This window comes from Phyllobates terribilis, unplaced genomic scaffold (assembly GCF_046119375.1).
Source record: "Phyllobates terribilis strain yellow unplaced genomic scaffold, ASM4611937v1 Scaffold_7__3_contigs__length_470593459, whole genome shotgun sequence".
NCBI lineage: Eukaryota > Metazoa > Chordata > Amphibia > Anura > Dendrobatidae > Phyllobates > Phyllobates terribilis.
The window spans coordinates 292,607,804-292,625,998 of NW_027362767.1; positions in this window are offsets into that span (position 1 = coordinate 292,607,804).

Consider the following 18,195-nt stretch of genomic DNA (forward strand, 5'->3'; position numbering starts at 1 on the left):
AAGGCCTCAGGGCAGAGAGACAGGATGGAGGGGGTAGTAGTAGAGGAGACCGTGTGCTGCGTCGTGCGGTGTAGCGCAGAATAAAGAGTCCGGAGGCCATAGGGGTGAACTTCAAAGGCTTTACTCACATAAGAGATGGCAGAAGGAAGGCGACTCCCTGCTCCTCACAAAGTTCTGCGGTCACCAGAGACAAGGGTCCAACAACCCCCGAGTAAGTCCAGCATTCAATCAGGACCCCGCACCAGGGTGTTCCTGAACTACAGACCGTATCCTTTCCTGTCCGTGTGTGTGTAGATAGGCCGGGTCTCCCTCTGAACTCCTCTCAGAAAAAGGGTACGGGTGGCAGCTCCGCTCCGTCCGATACCCGGTGGGATCCTCAGGGCCTAACCGGGCTTCCCGACCAGGACATAGAGTAGCAAGGTCGGGTGTCGGGGGCTGGTACCCCTCTTGCAGCCGGACTCCCTCTGAATATATCAGGTAGGCGAGTACAGGCGGCGTACACCGCTCCGTCTGCATCCTCCCCGGGATCCATTTGCTGTGGAGCTACACTCTTAAGCTCCAGGCCTTCTTGGTCGTGGTCCTTGACTGGGTTGAGACATTCCTCGTCTGCAACCTGCCCCTCGTCCCCAGGCCGGGGTACGAGGGCTGTGCCTCCATCCCCTGCAGGTCCACACAGGATCCACTTTCAGGGTAGGAGATCACAGTACATGGCAGCCAGTAAACTTGACTAACAAGGACCAAGAACCAAGATGGCTTTTTATTAAATATGAAATTTACAGTGTCACTAGAATGTGAGTCCTCCACCCTCACCCACTAACTGGTTCCCCTATCTCTTGGTTCCCCAGTCTCCCTGTAACCAGGAGGGTAGCACCTAGTGCATTCTAGCCCCCTCTGGTGGAGAAATGTGGTGTTGGATGTGGAGGTTGGGTCCTGACCATCACGCTGTTCTTACCTCAGAGGAGGAAAACTAAACTCCATTAGAGAAGTGCAGCATCCCTGTGGCGGTCGAACCCTCAGGGGCGCCACACCACCTTGGAGACCTAGTGGACCTATGACACCCACGACACTAGCTCAGACCAGTTCTTCAAATCTGGTTCTTAAAATCACTAATTTTAAAGGACTGGCTATATGATCATGTAAGAGAGACTACGGCACTTTGCCTTTTCTTACTAAATCAACATTTTAACAAAAGCTAGCCACAGAGGTCTTGTTGCCACCTTCTATTTTGGGTAAGTTATAAGTGTAATGGGTATGTGTCTCTGTAACTTCCGTAGACTTCTATGAAGAAGTTCATGAATATGCAATTCTTTTATATGTGATTGTAACAGAAAGTATAGAATCATAAAATGTTAGAGTTGGAAGGGACCTCCAGGGTCATCGTGTCCAACCCCCTGTTCAATGCAGGATTCACTAAACCATCTCAGACAGATGTCTGTCCAGCCTCTGTTTGAAGACTTCCATTGAAGGAGAACTCACTACCTCTTGTAGAAGCCTGTTCCACTCATTGATGACCCTCACTGTCAAAAAGGTTTTTTTTACTATCTAATCTGTATCTTCTTCTTTTCAGTTTCATTCCATTGCTTCTCTTGTTTCCATGTGCAAATAAGGATGATTCCTCTACACTGTGACATCCCTTCATATATTTGTAAAAAGCCATTAAGTCTCCTCTTAGCCTTCTTTTTTGCAAGCTAAACATTTCAAGATCCTTTAACCGTTCCTTGTAGGTCACACTTTGCAGTCCACTCACTATCCTGGTAGCTCTTCTCTGAAGTTGCTCCAGTTTTTCACTCTTTTTTAAAATGTGGTGCCCAGAACAGTATTCCAGATGAGGTCTGACCAAGGAGGAGTAGAGGGGGATATTTAGTTCACGTAATCTAGACTTTATGCTTCTCTTAATACATCCCAGAATTGTATTTGCCTTTTTTGCTGCTGCATCACACTGTTGACTCATGTGCAGTCTGTGATCTATTAGTATACCCAAATCTTTTTCACACGTGCTGTTGCTTAGTTCTATTCCTCCCATTCTGTAGATGTAATTTTCGTTTTTCTTGCCCAGATGTAAAATCTTGCATTTCTCCCTCTTAAATACCATTCTATTAGTCGCTGCCTATTGTATGTAGGAGTCTAAAGGCCCCGTCACACTAAGCGATGCAGCAGCGATCCCGACAACGATACGACCTGTCAGGGATCGTTGCTGCATCGCTAATACATCGCTGGTGAGCTGTCAAACAGGCAGGCTCACCAGCGATGAGGGGAGCAGCGATATCGTGGAAAGAATCGTTCCATGATGTCCTGCTCCCGTTACCAGCCTGCTGCTTAAGCAGGAGCAGGCTGGTAACTATGGTAAATATCAGGTTACTAAGTGCGCGTGTGCCCCTAGTAACCCGCTGTTTACCATGGATACCACTCTGCTACGGTGCGCTGGAGCCTCCGCTCACCGTAGCAGAGTGGTATCTATGGTAAACAGCGGGTTACTAAGTGCGCGCGTGCCCCTAGTAACCCGATATTTACCATGGTTACCAGCCAGATCGTTGGTCCCGCTGGTCACACACAGCGATGTGTGCTGGCCAGCGGGAGGCCAACGACCAAAAAATGGTCCAGGACACTTTGCAACGATCAGCGACCTCACAGCAGGGGCCTGATCGTTGCAAAGTGTCACACATAGCGACATCGCTGGTGAGGTCGCTGGTGAGTCACCAAAACCGTGACACAGCAGCGATCTCGCTAGCGATATCGCTTAGTGTGACGGGGCCTTTAGTTCCAGAGGTAGTATGATTTTTTTTTTTTTTACCAAGGACATCCATCAATCATAAAACTACTCTAAGAGTAGCAGTGAATATGACATGAACATGACTCCTTGCAGCCAATGCTTTTCCAAAATACTTTTTTACTTTGCTACTTTGAAGGCACTTTCTGCACCATGATTTTTCTGTACATTTTTCCCCCAAAGATATCCTGTGATTATGTAACATACACTATTATGATGCTAGAATGGAATGTCACGAGAGCAAGTGTGTTCTTGTAATAATATACAGCATTGTGGAAAACTTTTAAGCAGGGATGGAAAAAATGTCTCAAAGTAAGAATGCTTTCAAAAATAGAAAGGTTAATACTTTATTTTTATCAATTAATAAACTACAAAGTGAATGAACAAAAGAGGGAAAACTGGAGAGTCAACTGAAGGATAAGGTGGGAATAGAAAATATCCTGGCCACTCTCCCGTTAATGTGTGGAGCAGCTGCATTCCTAGCAGATGCATCTGAAGACTCGGGGAGATTGGCAGTCAGGTCAGCAAGCCTTTCCAATGCAGCCCGTAAAGCACTATGGCTTAAACGCTGGCCAGGCGATGTTCAGTCTAAAACCAAATTATGTTTCATCCCATGTGATGGAGTATATTTATTTGATCCTGTTCTAGATGACATGTTGGACAAAGCCGGAGATAGGAAGAAAGGGTTTCCTAACTTGTCCATCTCGGAATACAAAGAGTTCTTTCGGAGCTACAGTACAGACCAAAAGTTTGGACACACCTTCTCATTTAAAGATTTTTCTGTATTTTCATGACTATGAAAATTGTACATTCACACTGAAGGCATCAAAACTATGAATTAACACATGTGGAATTATATACTTAACAAAAAACTGTGAAACAACTGAAAAAGAGAATGTGTGTCCAAACTTTTGGTCTGTACTGTATGTCCGAAAAAGACTTCCCAGGGGTCAACAAATAAGGGAAGACAATAAAAGTAAAAACAGAGGATTCATGTTTGGGGGTCCCTCCTCAGAGGGAAAAAAGTCATCCCAGTGACGCCGTCCCCCAGGTATGGGGAAGGCTTTCCCTCTTTTTCCCTGCCTAGGCAAGAATCTCATCCAACAGCTGGATTCTCAATATAGTGGAGCCTGACCTGATATTGGAGTTTCAAACTGTTCCTCCGCAGACCTTTGCAGTACCAACTCCCTGAAGATCTTTGGGGGAACAGTTATCCCTCAAATCAAAAGTCCTGGATCTTGTTAAAAAACAAGTTCTCATAGAAGTATCAATGAAGGAGGAAAGGAAAGGTTTCTATTCCCCCCTTTTCTTGATAAAGAAGCCAGACAGCACCTTCAGAACCATCATCAATTTGAAGAATCAGGCATTTTCAGTTCAGGGCTCTGTCAATGGCACTGAGGGTCTTTACGAAAATTGTAGCAGAAATGACAGCGCACCTTCGGAAACAAAAAAACACATCTCTCTTTATTGACAGGTCTACACATAAAAGGGAAAGAGAATGACAAGGCAGACTTCCTAAGCTGCAATTGACTAAGATAAGAGGAATAGACCCTGAATCCATCAGTTTTCCACCCCTCACTGGTAATGGGTGTGCACTAATCAAAATTAGGGTGTGCAGCTAAAATGGTGTATTTAGGTTATGGTTTATAAAGGTACAGTTGTGCTCAAAAGTTTACATACCCTGGCAGAATTTTTCCTTTTTTGGCCTTGTTTCAGAGAATATGAATGATAACAAAAAAACTTTTTCTCCACTCATGGTTATTAGTTGGGTGAAGCCATTTATTGTCAAACTACTGTGTTTTCTCATTTTAAATCTTAATGACAATCCAAAAACATCCAAATGACCCTGATCAAAAGTTCACATACCCTAGTTCTTAATACCGTGTATTGCCCCCTTTTACATCAATGACAGCTTGAAATCTTTTGTGTTAATTGTGGATGAGGTTCTTTACTTTCTCAGATGTCAAAGCTGACCATTCTTCTAGCAAAAAGTCTCCAGTTCCTGTAAATTCCTTGGCAGTCTAGCATGAACTGCGCCCTTGAGATCTCCCCAGAGTGGCTCAATGATATTGAGGTCAGGAGACTGAGATGGCCACTCCAGAACCTTCACTTTGTTCTGCTGTAGCCAATGACAGGTCAACTTGGTCTTGTGTTTTGGATCGTTGTCATGTTGGTACGTTCAAGTATGTCCCATGCGCAGCTTCCGGGCTGATGAGTGCAAATTTGCCTCAAGTATTTGCTGATAACGTGCTGCATTCATCTTTCCTTCAACTTTTACCAAGTTTCCTGTGCCTTTGTAGCTCACACATCCCCAAAACATCAGCGATCCACCTCCGTGCTTTACAGTAGAAATGGTGTTCCTTTCATCATGACCTCTCTCCAAATGTAACGTTTATGGTTGTGGCCAAAAAGTTACATTTTGGTCTCATCACTCCAAATTACCTTGTACCAGAAGTTTTGAGGCTTGTCTCTGTGCTGTTTGGCTTATTGTAGGCGAGATACTTTGTGGCATTTGTAATGGCTTTCTTCTGGCGACTCGACGATGCAGACCATTTTTCTACAAGTGCCTCCTTATTGTGCATCTTGAAACAGCCACACCGCTAGTTTTCAGAGAGTCCTGAATTTTAGTTGATGTTATCCGTGGTTTTTTTTTTTTGCATCCTGAAGCACGTTGCAGCACACTATCAGCAAATACTGGAGGCAAATTTGCATTCATCAGCCCGGAAGCTGCGCATGGGACGTACTTGGACGTTCCAACATGACAACGATCCAAAACACATGGCCAAGTCGACCTGTCATTGGCTACAGCAGAACAAAGTGAAGGTTCTGGAGTGGCCATCTCAGTCTCCTGACCTCAATATCATTGAGCCACTCTGGGGAGATCTCAAGCGCGCAGTTCATGGTAGACAGCCCAGGAATTTACAGGAACTGGAGGCTTTTTGCCAAGAAGAATGGGCAGCTTTATCATCTGAGAAAATAAAGAACCCCATCCACAACTACCACAAAAGACTTCAAGCTGTCATTGATGGTAGAGGAGGCAATACACGGTATTAAGAACTAGGGTATGTGAACTTTTGATCAGGGTCATTTGGATGTTTTTGGTTGTCATTAAGATTTAAAAGGAGAAAACACAGTAGTTTGACAATAAATGGCTTCACCCAACCAATAACCATGAATGGAGAAAAAGTTTTTTTGTTATTATTCATTTTCTCTGAAACAAGGCCAAGAAAGGAAAAATTCTGCCGGGGTATGTAAACTTTCGAGCACAACTGTATGTGTATATAACCATATTAAAGGTCCTCTCGTGCTCCGTAACCCAACTGATGCGGGTGAGAAGTTCAGCCCTTTTTATTCAATAGATTCCTGCCCTTGATGTGAGGATCCCGTATTTCGTGTGTTGCTGTCATGCGCTCTGTAAAATTCCATTACTGGTAGGTAATTACGTCTTTTTCACATTACACCCAAAAACTTAAATGTATTTTATTGGAATTTTATGTGATATACCAACGCAAAATAGCAAGTATTTGTGAAGTGTAAAGGAAATGATACATGGTTTTCTAATTATTTTAAAAATATAAATCTGAAAATTGTGATATGCATTTTTATTCAACCCCTTGTAGTCTAATACCCCTAAATAAAATCCTGAGTGGCAAACTTCCTCTAGAATTCACATAATTAGTAAATTGAGTCCACTTGCATGTGATTTAATCTCAGTATAACTACAGTTGTTCTGTGAAGGCCTCAGAGGTTTGTGTGAGAACATTAGGGATCAAAAAGCATCATAAAAACCTAGAAACAGACCAGACAGGATAAAGTTGTAGAGAAGAGGAAAGCAGGGTTAGTTTATAAAAAAAAAATAGCCCAAGCTCTGAACATCTCACAGATCACTGTTTAATCCATCATCCAAAAATGGAAGTAGTATGGAACAACTGCAAAACTCCAAGACATGGCCGCCCACCTAAACAGACATCCCAAGCAAAGAGAGCACTAATTAGAGAAGCAGCCAAGAGGCCCATGGTTGCTCTGGAGGAACTGCAGAGATTCACAGCTCAGGTGGGAGAATCTGTCCACGGGACAACTATTAGGGTTCGCTCACACAAGCGTCTAAATTGGACGAGTGCAATCCAATATAAAAAGGGATTGCACTTGGACCAATGTTATTCAATGTGGTTGTGCTGATCAGCAGATTTTTTCTCACATATTCGGTGTGAGAAAAAAATTGCAGCATGCTACGACTTCATTCCAAAATCAAATGGGTATGAGATAAAAATTGGATGCTATACAGATCATCAGTATGGCATCCAAATTTCACGGATACATTGCAAATCTGTAAGATGGAAAACTGTAAGAACTGCACACAGATGGCAAATGCGAAAAAAATTGTCCCACTCTCTTGGATGAGATTGGGACTGATTTTTTTATACGCTCTTGTGAACCCGGACTTAGTCATATACCACACAAATATGGCCTCTATGAAAGAGTAGGGTGGCACTGTGGCTCAGTGGTTAGCTCTGCAGCCTTGCAGCGCTGGTGTCTTGGGTTTAAATCTCATCAAGGACAACATCTGCAAGGAGTTTGTATGTTCTCCTCATGTTTGTGTGGGTTTCTTCCAGATTCTCCAGTTTCCTCCCACACTCTAAAGACATACTGATAGACTGTGACATAGATATAGATGTAGATTGTGAGCCCCAATAGGGACAGTGCCGAAAACGTCTATAAATTATCTGAATTGTAAAGTGATGTGGAATATGTTGGCGCTATATAAATAAAAAGATTATTATTATTAGTGGCAAGAAGAAAGTCATTTTTTAAAGCAAGCGCTAAAAAGTCCCATTTGCAGTTTGCAAAAAGCCATGTTGGGGACACAGCTAGCATGTGGAAGAAGCAGCTTTGGTCAGATGAAGCCAAACTGGAACTTTTTGGGCTAAATACCAAATGCTTTGTGTGGCGGAAAACTAACACTGCAAATCACCCTGAAAATAACATCCTCACTGTCAAACATGGTGGTAGCAGCATCATGTTGTGGGGATGTTTTTGTTCAACAGGGACAGGGAAGCAGGTCAAAGTTAATGGGAAGATGGATACAGTTTGATACAGGGAAATCCTGGAGGAAAATCTGTTATAGGCTGCAACAGACTTGAGACTGGGGTATAAGATCACCTTCCAGGAAGACAACGACCCTAAACATACTGCCAGAGCTACAATGGATCGTTTAGATCAAAGCGTATTCATGTGTGTGAATGGCCCAGTCACAGTCCAGACCTAAATCCCATTGAGAATCTGTGACAAGACTTGAAAATCGCTGTTCACAGATGCCTCCAACCAATCTCACTGAGCTAGAACGAGTGTGCAAAGAAGAATCTGTGTCTAGATGTGCAAAGCTGGTAAAGACATACCCCAAATGACTTCCAGCGAAAGGTGGTCCCACAAAGTATTGACTCAAGGGGGGGCTGATAGCAAATGCACATCACAATTTATATTTTTAATATTAAGATTTCTATTTTTAAAATATTTAAAAAAAAACATGTATCCTTTACTTTACACTTCACAAATAGTTGCTACTCTGCATTGGTATATCACATAAAATCCAAATAAAAAGTATTTCAATTTGGGGGTATAATGTAAAAAAATGTGGAAAAGTTCATGGGTTATGAATACTATTTCAAGGCACCGTGTGTGTCTGCATACATTATATATATATATATATATATATATATATATATACACATTTCTAGACAAAAATATCACTACAGATGTGTGTCTGGTTAGTCTGTACCAGAACCAAGGCGGAAATACAGGAATGTCCAACTAGTGACCATGAGGTTTAGGTGGTACAGGTTAATATTCTAATATCTCCTCCCCCCATTCTTTACAATGGTTTATTCTGTTCATAGCAGAGAAAGGAGTAAAGTCCATGTGAGGGGTAACACTGATGCTATCTTGTTAATGTGTAAAGTGACCAGTGACCACCCCCCTCGACAACCTAGTCGATTATTCACCTCACCTTTCATCCACATTTTTAATCCTGCTAATAACTGCAAACAGGACAAATGATAAGAAAATATTGACCATAATATCACAAAATTGTAAAGACAAAGAAATGTAAACTTTAAACTGAAATACTGTGCAGAGGTACAGACAGGCTCCATACTGATCGAATTATTGGGGGAGAATGAGGAATCAAAATACACCAAAAGTATTATACGGAATTATGACAGCACTTTTCTGCCTCCGGGAACAATTTTGAGGTGCTTGAAATACAGTTTTGAAGTGTGACTATGAAGTGTGACAATTTTTGGCGTGTCCCACAAGCTCTAATGGTGGGGTCTTGTTGACATTGATGTATTGATGGCAAACAATAAAGAGATTCTAGGAACAAACAATAATAAACATATTATTGAATAGTATGCATATCAACTAGTAAATTAAGTCATAATGTAACCACTGCAAAGGTGCCATGTGTCACTCTGTGTATAAGGTCCGTACCCTGTTGACACTCTGTACAATAGATCAGTGGTCCCCAACCTTTTTTGCACCAGGGACCGGCTTGAAGCAAGATCATTTTTCCATGGCCCAGCAAGGAGGGGGTGGGGTGGGCGGGGCTTTGGTCATATGGGGGCGGGGTAATGGAGGGATTTGGAGTTTAGTGCATACTTATCATATAGTGTAGACCAGGTCCCCGCCAGGAGCTATGCCAGGAGCCCCACATAATGTGCTGTGCCAGGAGCCGCATCACTGAGGCCCCATCACGCCCTGCAGCAGGACAGGGCAGCTGTCCTGACAGCTGCTGTTCAGCTGCATTTACTTCATCCCAGGGGCGGACACAGACTGTAGTGGGCCCCTGTGCAAGAAATTTTTGGGGCCCCCCCCCCGCCTTTCATAAGGCAAGGCAACAAAGTTATGTAAACATAACCCCCCCATGTGCATCTCTCACCCCCCCATGTGCAGCTCACCCCCGTGCATCTCTCATCCCCCTCCGTGCATCTCTCATCCCCCTCCGTGCATCTCTCATCCACCCCCCGTGCATCTCTCATCCCCCCCGTGCATCTCTCACCCCCCCGTGCATCTCTCATCCACCCCCGTGCATGTCTCATCCCCCCCGTGCATCTCTCACCCCCCCGTGCATCTCTCATCCACCCCCCGTGCATCTCTCATCCCCCCGTGCATCTCTCACCCCCCGTGCATCTCTCACCCCCCCGTGCATCTCTCATCTCTCCCCTCCCTCCCATGTGCATCTCTCATCTCTCCCCTCCCCCCATGTGCATCTCTCATCTCTCCCCTCCCCCCATGTGCATCTCTCATCTCTCCCCTCCCCCCATGTGGATCTCTCATCTCTCCCCTCCCCCATGTGCATCTCTCATCTCTCCCCTCCCCCCCATGTGGATCTCTCATCTCTCCCCTCCCCCATGTGCATCTCTCATCTCTCCCCTCCCCCCCATGTGGATCTCTCATCTCTCCCCTCCCCCATGTGCATCTCTCATCTCTCCCCTCCCCCCATGTGCATCTCCCATTCCCCCCACTCCTAGTTAATTGTATTTAAAAAAAAATAAAACTTGTTATACTTACCCCCATGCGATCCCTGCAGAATCCTGGCGCTCGTCCAAATCGCTGACACCAGGTTCTCCTGACTTCCGGCCATGTGACGGCGCCGTCACATGACCGGAAGTCAGGGGAATCATGAAGGTGCTGCCGCAGCAGCGCAGCGCTAAGATGTCCCGGACCCGGCGCTTAGCATGCGGCCGGGGGCCCCATGAGGAGAGAGACGCACAAGAGGGGGGCTCCGAGGGGGCTCCTACCGGCCGGGCCCCATACTGGAGTCAGGGCAGTCATGCCCTGATGGCGGCCCTGCTGGAGGCTGGAGGGGCCCCCTCTCCCCGCGGACCGGCTGAAAAACCCCAACGGCCCGGTCCTGGTCCGCGGACCGGCGGTTGGGGACCTCTGCAATAGACCAATTAGACTCCAGTTCACGTTTTTATTGGTTTCCCTTTGGAACTCTAAATCTCATGTCATAAATCCCAGGCAATATAGATAAAAACATTTTTCATAAAAATGCTGCCAATAGTTGAAACATCAAAAACAATGCATTCAAAAGTAAAAAGGAAGGAAAATAATAGCAATGTACAAACTTGTAGATTTCATACAAACAGAAGCAACTGCAAAATGGAACCTAACAAAACTTCTGTAACTAGACACCTTACTTCTTTCATAATCAAGTTTAAAAGGGTATTCAGGTTTTAGCAAATTTTATTCTATTCTTTGTAATACATTATACAATTTTCCAATAAACCCCTATATCAATATCTCAATGTTTTCGAGAGCTCTGGTTGCAGTCATTCAATAAAACCCTTCACTGCTTACTTACATACATGTAGCGCCCCTGAGGGTTCAGTCGCCACAGAGGTACTGTATCTCACCCAGAGGTGTGGTATCTCACTCTCAGATAAGGATAGAGTGCTGCCCGGGACCCTAACACCTGCATCCAACACTACACTACTCCAGACCAGCAGGAGGGGCAAGATGCGTCGCTTTCCTGCTGAGCCCTGTCTCTGGCTGGAGTGGGGGGAACCAAGAGAGGGGGAACCATGCAGTGGGTGTGGGTGGAGGAAGTAAATCAGGGGAGCACTTGTTAGGGATCATATAAATAGAGAAGCCATCTTGGGTGTGTAGCCAGTCAGTCAGAGGAGGACAGTGAGAGGAGCAGGAGCTCTGTAGGAGCTCTGGTCAGGAGGAGGAGGGCCTAGCCAGAGAAGCCCAGGACAGACTGAGAAGGAGAGGAGCAGGAGGAAGGCTCCAGGAAAGAAGAATGGATCCCAGGGCTACGGGCAGTGCTGGAGGCCACCCGTACGCCCGAATCTGCCAGGTGGTGGAGGGATCAAGCCGCAGAGGGGACCGGCCCCTAATCAGTGAGAATTACAAAGTTCAACTGGAAACCGGAGGCTTCTGTACTTTCAGGGTGCAGTTGCCACATCCGCACTCAAGTCGCCAAAAAGGTAACCACATAGGATCCAGGGAACTCCAGGTTGCCCAGAAAGATCCGAGGTTAGCGGCTTGGGACATTGTTTGGCGAGGCGCAGGGCAAGAAGGGTGAGGGCCAACGCAGGAAGATGGCTGAGAAGGGCATATAGAATGAGGTCCTGTCAGGCACTCTTGAAACACCTGGGAGTTTGCTGAACCCCTGCCTGGTGAACGCAGCGCGACGTGGGAGGCTGTAATCCGGAAAGTGCAACCTGAGGAACTTAACAACTGTGAGTAAACTCTGAAGACTGCACCCCTCTGTCTTTGTGAAATTATTGCTGCACCATCACCCCCTGCACTACACAGCAACATCTTTAACATCTACACTGCCCTGGAGCTAAGCTCTACCTGTGGAGAGCTAAACCAACTCTGCTGCATTCACACCAGCTCCAGAGGACCTGCTCCGCAGCGGCGTCTCCCTTTAGCCGCATACCACAGGTGGCGTCACAAACTGTAGATAAAAACTATAAATTCCCTGTAAATAAATCCCCTTTTGATTGACCGCCCTGGGTCACGGACCGGGTCACCGCCATTGTGACATCTCCCCTAGCAACGACCGGCTCGGCACCGAGTACCCCACGGCCCAGGGGGCGCGTCATACACACGTGGTCAAAATTGTTGGTACCCCTCGTTTAATGAAAGAAAAACCCACAATGGTCGGTCACAGAAATAACTTGAATCTGACAAAAGTAATAATAAATTAAAAATCTATGAAAATGAACAAATGAAAATCAGACATTGCTTTTCTGATTCCACAGAAATTTAAAAAAAAATGTAACTCATGAAATAGGCCTGGGCAGAAATGATGGTACTCTTGACTTAATATTTTGTTGAACAACCTTTTGAGGCTATCACTGCAATCAAACAATTCCTGTAACAGTCAATGAGACTTCTGCACCTCTCGACAGGTATTTTGGCCCACTCCTCATGAGCAAACTGCTCCAGTTGTCCCGTGTTTGAAGGTTGCCTTTTCCAGATGGCATGTTTCAGCTCTTTCCAAAGATGCTCAATAGGATTTAGGTCAGGGCTCATAGAAGCCACTTCAGAATAGTCCAATGTTTTCCTCTTAGCCATTCTTGGGTGTTTTTAGCTGTGTGTTTTGGGTCATTATCCTGTTGTAAGACCCATGACCTGCGACTGAGACCAAGCTTTCTGACACTGGGCAGCACATTTCTCTCTTGAATCTGTGCAGGGTACAATGAAATCTCAAGACTATCAAGGGATTCTAGACACCATGTGCCAGATGCAGCAAAGCCGCCCCAGAACATAACAGAGCCTCCGCCATGTTTCACAGTAGAGACAGTGTTCTTTTTTTGATATGCTTCATTTTTCCATCTGTGAACATAGAGCTGATGTGCCTTGCCAAAAACTTCCATTTTTGTCTCATCTGTCCATAGGACATTCTCCCAGAGACTTTGTGGCTTGTCAACATGTAGTTTGGCAAATTCCAGTCTGGCTTTTTTATGATTTTTTTTCAACAATGGTGTTCTCCTTGGTCGTCTCCCATGAAGTCCACTTTGGATCAAACAACGACGGATGGTGCGATCTGACACTGATGTTCCTTGAGCTTGAAGTTCACCTTTAATCTCTTTAGAAGTTATCCTGAACTATTTAGTTACCATTCGTATTATCTGTGTCTTTGATTTGTCATCAATTTTTGTCCTGCGGCCATGTCCAGGGAGGTTGGCTACAGTCCCATGGATCTTAAATTTCTGAATAATATGTGCAACTGTAGTCACAGAAACATCAAGCTGCTTGGAGATGGTCTTATAACCTTTACCTTTAACATGCTTGTCTATAATTTTCTTTCTAATCTCCTGAGACAACTCTTTCCTTTGCTTCCTCTGGTCCATTTTGAGTGTGGTACACACCATGTAACCAAACAGCACAGTGAGTATCTGTAGCCCTATAGACAGGCCCACTGACTGATTACAATATTGCAGGCACCTGTGATGCTAATTAGTGGACACAACTTGGTTAATTAAACCCTCAGTGACGCAGCTTATTTGAGACATTGAGACATAATCTCATTTTTCAAATTTGTGTCACTTTACCTAACAATATCTTTGCAATGCCTTTATGTATCCAAGTGAAGCTGAGATCGCTTTTTCGTGACCCATTGTAATTTACACTAATAGTAAATTTAGGTGTATATGTTTTGAAATGTTGAAAAAAAATTAAATTTGCAAAAAATAAATGGAAAAATGTACATTTTTCAAACTTTCGAATTAGGGCTACACAGCGACGGGTTGCGCAATAGCAATTCCTTGAAAAGTCACGCAACAAAAACATTTGTACAACTTGTGTGCGACTTGCTGTTTCACGACTATTTTTGAGCTCTGATTTTGTGCAAAAAAACCATCCAAATTACAAATAAGTTGCACAAAAGTTGCATGTTCGTGTGACTTTTCCTTCAAAGTCGATGTCAAATGTGTCATTTACGACTTACGACCAATGGCAGAAAATCCAACACATTTGGAAATATTTGCAACTCTGTAGTGTTGTTGTATTATGTTGGAGGTCACAATGCAACACCATAGGAAATCATAATATCCAATGTTGCAATTTCACGTCACCATATAGCCTGAGCCTTAATGTGTATGCCCTAAAAACAAATAGCCATACCATACAAAATAGATAGTAATTAACATTTCCCATATACTATATGTCCCACATCATATCTAGCATATGTTAGCATCGTTTTTTACAACATTAGATGGCTTATAAATTTAGCAGCAATTTTCCACATTCTCAAAAAATGTTCAAAAACCTTTTTTTTATGGGGGAATTCATCATTCGTGTGCCTTTGAGGGTCCTGTGTATTAGAATGCTACTCAAATTGCCTCATTCGGAAAAGTGCACCTCTTAAAGTATTAAAAATAGTATTTAGGAAGCATGTTAACCCTTCAGGTGCTTCACATGAATTAACGCAATGTGGTATGAAAAAATTAAAAACTTATTTTTTTCCATTCGAATTTTGTTTTGGCCACAAATTTGACAATTTCACAAGGCGTAATATAAGACATTAACATAATATATACATATATAAATATAATGATTACCAACACATTCAAATCCACCTAATAATACATTTCACATAGACACAAAAATAGAATAATGATAAATATAATCTCTATTGATATTGTATAAAATAATGCTATGGGGTCCCCATGGGAGAATTAATAAAAATGTAGCAAACACGGAAATACAAAAATAAAGATGAAACAAAAATGCTAGTGCCAGTAATAAAATAGATACATAATACTAAAATGTAAATCGCACTAAAAACATAATATTCAATTTTCAAGAAAAATACATGGATTTACAACTAATATAGTTATTGTTGCAAATATAACGGGATAATGTCCAATTTGCATTTAATATAAAACCACTGATTGCACAACTTGAATGTAGTGCTGATAAATCCATTGAAGCCAGGACTGTGAAAAAATGCTGTATTAACCGGAATCTGTCACCACATTGGACCTATGTAAACTATTAATATGGGCATACGGGTTATATGCACTGCTGAAAAATGTCATCTCTGTACGCCTCATATCAGATGCCTTATTGTGGATAACTACATTTATGTAATTTACCCGTTTCTATCTGTTTATGTAAATGAGCTCTTCCAGGCTCTGGGCAGGACATTGCCCAGAAGATAACGCTGCCTCCGCTCTTCATCGCCATATATCTCGCCTCCCACCCATCAGCGTCACTCTGTCCCTGTGACGTTGGCCACTTGAAAGGAAATCTGGGTGCACTAATGTTCTCTTCTTTCCTCTGCAGTCTTCTGCCCTTCTGTCGGCACAGGCATCATGTGCCTTCTTTGTAGATGTCGATCCCAGTGTTCCCAGCATGATTAGACGCGCGCGCCGGAGAACACTGGGAACAGCACCTGCACAGAAGGCCCTTGATGCCTATGTCTCTTTTTTTATATGTTCTTTTATATATATTTTTTTTTTCAATAAAGATTGTGATTTTATAATTTGGTCGTCTCTTATGCCTTATTCAGAGATTTGTACAGTTATAACATACAATAGGTACGGTATTGTTTTTAAAACAGGAATATGTACTCTATCTCTTTGTGAATATATATACAGTACAGACCAAAAGTTTGGACACACCTTCTCATTTAAAGATTTTTCTGTATTTTCTTGACTATGAAAATTGTACATTCACACTGAAGGCATCAAAACTATGAATTAACACATGTGGAATTATATACTTAACAAAAAAGTATGAAACAACTGAAAATATGTCTTATATTCTAGATTCTTCAAAGTAGCCACCTTTTGCTTTGATGACTGCTTTGCACACTCTTGGCATTCTCTTGATGAGCTTCAAGAGGTAGTCACCGGAAATGGTTTTCACTTCATAGGTGTGCCCCGTCAGGTTTAATAAGTGGGATTTCTTGCCTTATAAATTGGGTTGGGACCATCAGTTGTGTTGTGCAGAAGTCTGGTGGATACACAACTGATAGTCCTACTGAATAGACTGTTAGAATTTGTATTATGGCAAAAAAAAAGCAGCTAAGTAAATAAAAACGAGTGGCCATCATTACTTAAGAAATGAAGGTCAGTCAGTGTGAAAAATTGGGAAAACTTTGAAAGTGTCCCCAAGTGCAGTTGCAAAAACCATCAAGCGCTACAAAGAAACTGGCTCACATGAGGACCGCCCCAGGAAAGGAAGACCAAGAGTCAACTCTGCTTCTGAGGATAAGTTTATCCGAGTCACCAGCCTCAGAAATCGCAGGTTAACAGCAGCTCAGATTAGAGACCAGGTCAATGCCACATAGAGTTCTAGCAGCAGACACATCTCTTCAACAACTGTTAAGAGGAGACTTTGTGCAGATGGCCTTCATGGTAAAATAGCTGCTAGGAAACCACTGATAAGGACAGGCAGCAAGCAGAAGAGACTTGTTTGGGCTAAAGAACACAAGGAATGGACATTAGACCAGTGGAAATCTGTGCTTTGGTCTGATGAGTCCAAATTTGAGATCTTTGGTTCCAACCACCGTGTCTTTGTGCGACGCAGAAAAGGTGAACGGATGGACTCTACATGCCTGGTTCCCACCGTGAAGCATGGAGGAGGAGGTGTGATGGTGTGGAGGTGCTTTGCTGGTGACAGTGTTGGGGATTTATTCAAAATTGAAGGCATACTGAACCAGCATTTCTACCACAGCATCTTGCAGCGGCATGCTATTCTATCCGGTTTGCGTTTATTTGGACCATCATTTATTTTTCAACAGGACAATGACCCCAAACACACCTCCAGGCTGTGTAAGGGCTATTTGACCAAGTAGGAGAGTGATGGGGTGCTACGCCAGATGACCTGGCCTCCACAGTCACCAGACCTGAACCCAATCGAGATGGTTTGGGGTGAGCTGGACCACAGAGTTAAGGCAAAAGGGCCAACAAGTGCTAAGCATCTCTGGGAACTCCTTCAAGATTGTTGGAAGACCATTTCCGATGACTACCTCTTGAAGCTCATCAAGAGAATGCCAAGAGTGTGCAAAGCAGTCATCAAAGCAAAAGGTGGCTACTTCGAAGAACCTAGAATATAAGACATATTTTCAGTTGTTTCACACTTTTTTGTTAAGTATATAATTCCACATATGTTAATTCATAGTTTTGATGCCTTCAGTGTGAATGTACAGATTTCATAGTCATGAAAATACAGAAAAATCTTTAAATGAGAAGGTGTGTCCAAACTTTTGGTCTGTACTGTATATACACATATATCTTCCTTCAAAACAACATCCACTCTTTTAGATATACTTTCCATAGTTTTTGAATGAATTTGGCAGGAAGGTCCTTCCTAACATCTTGGAAAACTAACCACAGATCTGTGGACATCGCTCGTGCAAATCTTCCTGTCTCTTCATTTAGTCACAGACAGACTTGATGATGTTGAGATCAGGGCTCTGTAGGGCCATGTCGTCACTTCCAGGACCTCTTGTTGTTTAATATATGTTTGGGGTTGTTGTCCTGCTGCAGAATTAATTTGGAGCTAATCAGATGCCTCCCTAATGGTATTACATGATGGATAAGTAAACAGCCTGTATTTCTCAGTATTGAGGACATCAAGAAATAGGTAATGTTGGCCAAGGAAACTTAGTGCAGCAGATGAAAGACACATCATGCTTTGAAATCCGATGTCCAGCAGTACCATCAGTTCAGAACTGGCAACAACCAGTAGGACCAGCTACACCCGTATATTGTTCAGAGAAGTCTGGCTAGTGGTGTTCATGGAATGACTGCAGCCAAATATAATACCTTCAACATGGAAACAAGCCAAGTGATCGAACTATGCATAGGAGCTGGGGTGCAAAACAATGGACAGTACAGTAACTCAGTGGTTAGCTCTTCAGCCTTGTAGCCCTGGGGTCCCGGGTCCAAATCCCACCAAAG